Here is a 6,000-nt window from a genome sequence, read left to right as displayed (position 1 = left end):
CCATCGAATAAAACTCTCCAGAGGAGAAATGCTTCTTTTTTTTTGTTTCCTATCCAGTGTTCGATATCCGTATTGGAGCCCGACTATATTCGGATTTGCGGCACGTAACGTGGAGGGGGAGAGGGAGGGGGAAAACGCTCCTTACCAAGGAGTTTTCCATACTCAGGTCTCGAACTCAGAGGATAAATGCTTAGAATAACATAAATATTCGGTAAAATTAAGTAAAGTTATTTTGGTATATAAATTTCTTTGTTAATGGTATTTTTGTCAAGAGAAAATTTTTAAAAAAAATTCTACTTATGAAAAAAGTTACTTTTTTTAGTTTTTGAAAAAATATTTTTGCTTCTACTCAAAAATAATTATTTTTTCCTTAAAAACTTGGTCAAACCTCAACAATAAGCACTTTTAAAAAAAATAAAGTAAAAAAATTTTAACCTCCCGAAAGCTTGGCCAAACATGCTATTAGAACCTAATTAAGAATATCAATCTTTCTTTTTTAACGAGGGTGGTGTCCGAGATAGTTTATTCGCAACTCGACTATTCCAATGGGTGTCTGCTACTAAGGGTATCAATGGTTTGGTTCAGCCGATTATGTTATAAAACTTGTATCATACCAATTTTTTAATTATTCTATTTTATATAACCATTATTAGACTTTTCAAAACCGTTTCAATTATCTCGGTTTCTCTTTGATATCGTGTTCGATTAATTTTTGATATTTTTCTTAAAATATTATATAAGTCACTAATAGAAGTTAGAGCGCAATATGATACATACTTAGGACTTCAAGAAAACTTTGTAGACTTTTTTTTGCTGTTTAAAGACGATAAATCAAGGTAATATGAAAGATATCCATAATAGAAATCTGTTCCACTATACAACAGCATAAAAGAAATTAAGCAAAAACAAGAGAAATATAAGGGAAATCTTAGTAGTTTAGTTGCTTGGCTACCTTAACTTTCACGTTATTGGTGAGAATTTGATTCCCCACCTTGTTATCCCCTCCCTTCCCTCTTACCTTATGTAATTAAAAAGAAAATATAAATCATACGAGTGGAAAGATATCAATCAAACTAAGACTCAAGAATAGAGTCTATTAGAAGATTAAGTATTCTATAAGAGAAATTTAAATCAAGAGAAGATATCCAGTACCTTGTGGCTTGTTACTCAAGATCACTGGAATAATTTGTCGCTTGCTACTCAAGATACTGAAACTAATAAGTAGCATAATAGATTTGGGAGTTAAGATTTTTTATTTTAATTATTTGTTGGCTTGTAACCGTTTTCATAATCCTAATGCGCAAAGAAAAAGTTTAATGCTTTTTTAAAACTTCATATATATAATAAATTTTTTTATATAAATTTATTTAGTAGAGGTTGTGTTTTTATAAAATTTAAAATCTATTGACCGACACATTTATAGATTTATATAAGAACCTACGACGATTTTATTAAAAAAAATATAATAATCAGTTCAGTACGATTCGATTCTATTAGTTTAGCCGGTTTTCAAAGATCCATTGACACTCCTACATGCTACCGCCCACCAGCATATGTATCAGGTAATTCTGCCCATCAAATATTGCATAGAAATCACCTAATATGTTTTGCCTCAACTGAAATTTAAACTTGAGACCTCACACTTCTCCTCCTAATTTATTTTACTAGTTTACCCTTGGATGTAAGAATACCAATCTTTCCTATGTCCTACTCGCTGCAGTCATAAAGTTTTGAATTGTACTTTTTTTTAAAAATTAGTAAGTAATTTTGTGGCATTATTATGTGTATCTTTGATTATCCACACCTCACTATTAAAAGTAAGTCTGATAGCCTTTAGGAGCATTATAAAAGAACTTCTGATGTAACATAACATTACTACATTAGATAAAACAAGTTTAAGTACTTTTTTGTTTGCGTCACGAGCCGTTTTTTTAATTCTCACTGTACCCCAAACAAAAATGACTGGTTATTCTTTTTGTTTTCCTCATAATTAAGGCTCCCTTTTTATCAAAGAATATGTTGACATTTTATACTTGTCCTAAAAAAGTCATGTATAACTTACTGTTACTTTTCTTAAGGTTTTTTCTCTATCTTGCAAAAAAAATTAAAAAAAATGATCAACCATATTCACAATAAATATCTATCTGGAAGTATAAGAGTTTAAAACGGGTCAAATGGTTTTGTGGGTCTTTACAAACTTATTTTTAGTTTTATGAGATTTACTTTTGGGTTTTTTATCTAGCTATACTATATTAGAAACTTATTTACCAATATTCTCTATGTTTTGTAGTTTTTAATAATAATCTAGGTTTTTCTTACAAATTGTGTAGATTGCTTCTTAAAAGGCTCTCACCCTATTATCAGTGCCTTCAATTAAGGGATTCAATTATATCCTTTCCTTTTTTTCCCATCTCCTCTTCTCTCTCCGTTTTTTCACATCAAAATCCCTTAATCTACGATCAGAATCTCCATCTTCTCTCTTCCCACCATTGCCGATAACTTTATATTATTAAATCATCAATTGCATCGTTCTTTTGTCGGGAGACAAAACAACACTGAAAATGAAGAAATATTCAGGAATTGTATGATAACTGTAACATAATTGTATTTGAATTGTATCAGATACATTAATGCGTAAAATATAATTGTATCATACTTGTATCTAACTTGTAGATGATACATTAATATTCAAAATAATACCTGATACAATACTAATAAATTGATATATGATGCTACAATTTATGAGAGATAATAGTTTGATTTGTATGAGAGAGAGAAAGAGGGGGGGGGGGGGGGAGAGAGAGAGAGATTGGTTGATTTGTATGAAAGAGAGAATGACTTTAAAAAATTTGAAATTGGAAAGAAAATCGTGATTGTAGGAAGCTAATTAAGCTGATAGATGGGGATGGGAGATACAGTTACAAATTAATTCCTATATTTAAGGGATCCTTCTTTTATCATGATTTTGTACATAAATAGTAAGCATAGACACAAAATGTAATTTTTAAGGAACCTAAAGAAAAGTGGTTAATAAGTTTCTAATATAGTATAACTAGGTAAAAATCCCTTTACTTTTACACGTAAGAGATCTGTTCTTTATACATAAGAGATCTAAAAAGGTCATTTTCTTAATTTTAAAATTGTAAAGGAGCATGATGATATATCGGAAACAGCCTCTCTGTCCCATCGGGGTAGGGGTAAGGTCTGCGTACACACTATTCTCCCCAAGCCCCACTTTGTGAGATTTTACTGGGTGGTTATTGTTGTTGTAAAGGCATGATGCCCCATTTCCTCGTTAAAAACTCGGACATTGATTGATATTTTTGAAATAACATTTTTAAAAGCTATATAAATTACTAATTTATAATTAAAATTTTAAAAAGTATTAAAATCATAACAAGAATTTTTTTACTGAATAAAAGTATGATATAAGCAATTGCGCCGGAACAACCCGCTAGAACTAGTATTAAGTTAATGATCGTACAAGTCAAAATACAATTTAAGGTAAACATGATAAAAGTGTTTGAACAAACCAAAAATTATACTCATTAATTTATTTAAAAGATTCAAATGATGTAGTTATTTGAAATTTTGAATTGATATAAATATAGATTTTTTGGTACCAATATCTATATCTATCTATCTATATCTATATATTATATTAAAAGTACGAAGGCCCTTTGCCAAATATCGTTTGTCTTTTTTACCCTTTTAAATATAAAATTCACACTAGACAAAATTGTCATTTGAGCATATTTCTTAATATTTAGGAATAGCCATTTATGTAGAAATTCCTAATATTTAGGAATTTAATCTTTTCTTTCTATAAATTTCATGTAAATCCTTTCCTATTTCAACTAGCTACGTAGGACATCATAATAACTACTATTATTTTAAATTAAAGGAAATTTTACCTTCTATAACAAAGCTTTATACCCTATTTATTATAAATAAAAACCTTTTTAAATTATTATTTTTTATAGCTACCTTTTAGATTTTATGGCAAAATATGTATTCATGGTCACTTCCTACCATTAAGCCATCAAATACGCTGTCTAATATTTCTCTCTCTCATTATTTCAGTTTATTCTCTCCCAAAATTACCGCATAGTATCTTATTTCTCTCTCCTCTCTCCTCTCTCTAGGCGAAATGGAAACCTAGCAGCTGCCATGGCCGTTTTCAATATTTTTTGCTCCAAATTTCTCTGCCCGACTCTCTCCTTTATCAGTGCCATTGTCTCCCTCAATTTTTAATATTTTTTGCTCCAAGAAGTTATGGTAAGTGTTAAAGTTTTTGGGTTTTTGACCGATTAAAGCTTCTTCTTTTTCTCTTCAACAATTTTTTTAAAAATATTTACCATTATTAGGTTTTCTGCAGAATACCCACTAAAGCACTTAATTTCGAAGGGCCATCTTCGATACTATAAAAGCTTTGTTAGGTTTTCTGCAGAATACCCACTAAAGCACTCAATTTCAAAGGGCCATCTTTCGATTTGCAAATCAGTCGAGAGGGACCTGTATTTGCAAGTTCATCAGCAACTATTGAAGTCGAAAGGAGAACAAAAATACACAATGACCCTAATTATAGATGTATTTATATGTAATCGAGTCTGAATACATTGATTTTTAGTTTGTATAGTGGTTTTCTCTTCTTATATTTAGATGTATTTATATGTATTCAATAAGGCATACACTGATTTTTATTTTGTACGGTGATTTTTGACTGTTGTATTTAGATATATATATATGTATTTGAGTTCATACAACAACATTTTTAAATACATTGCTAGTTCTATCATTTTGATGTTATTCATCAATTAGTTATGCATTCAATCTAACTGTATTCATTTGTATTTTCAACCTAACTGTATCCATCTATATTTAAAACAACAATACAGTGAAATACAGTAAAATACTCTTAATACAAATAGAAAATCAATGAATACAACCAATGAAATATACTCAACAAAGCAGTAATATTATGTATTAGGAATAAATAAAATATTGTGAATACAAAAATAAACTTGAATACATCGATCACAACTGTTAGATACAACAGAATACAAGCACTAGGTTTATTATGAAATATGTAGGCAGTAGGTTACTATTACGGGTTGTATCTGGCATAAATACATGAAGTATTCATATAAAGAAAATTGAATACAAATACTAGGTTTATTATGAACCTCGAACAATATCAGAAGAAAAAAAACTCGAACTGTATCAGAAAAAAAGAGAGGGACCGAAACTCTGAACTATGTTTTTTGGTGTTTAGCGTCTGATAAATCTTCTCATTAATTGGATTGATAATGTTGTGTGTTATAATTGATTTATGTGAGTTATATTAGGAGTGTGTCCCAGTAATTAGCAGCTTTTCATTATTAAACAACTGGAGAGACCTATTATTACGTTGTATTCATGAATACATGTTATGAATACATGTGAATACAACAGTTGGCAGCTAGACTTCCCTATTTTTTAGCCGATTTTTGCTACTGTATTCATGAATACAGTAGCTCGAATACATAGAATACATTACCATAACAACTAAAAGATAGCTACGGAAAGTAATTATGTATATGACAGCTATATGAAGTTAATAGCCACTAAACAATAGTCATTTCTGAAAATTTCTCTAAATTAAACTAGGATTCTTCAACATTAGAGTTTACTTCTTGAAAGATTAGGTTTTCTTTCTATTTCTTTTCTTTTTTCCTTTCCGCTATTTACTTATTTAGGAACACAAATCGATTCCTTCCTCTTTTTGAAGAATGAATAGATTATGCCTCTCAATGGCTATCTAAAGGAGCGATTAAGAATAAATTAGTTTAAAATTAAAATTTCTATATGAAATAAATGAAGGATCGAACAAAGAACATGAATATTAAAAGTTCTTTTGATGACTCTTTTGAATATAAAATTGTTACTGGCCATATACAATTATGATTATAATGAATAACTTATTTTTGGTAGAACTAAATTTAGGACTTTTAAGATTTG

This window comes from Nicotiana sylvestris, chromosome 3, assembly GCF_000393655.2.
Source record: "Nicotiana sylvestris chromosome 3, ASM39365v2, whole genome shotgun sequence".
NCBI lineage: Eukaryota > Viridiplantae > Streptophyta > Magnoliopsida > Solanales > Solanaceae > Nicotiana > Nicotiana sylvestris.
This window is presented reverse-complemented; position numbering follows the sequence as displayed.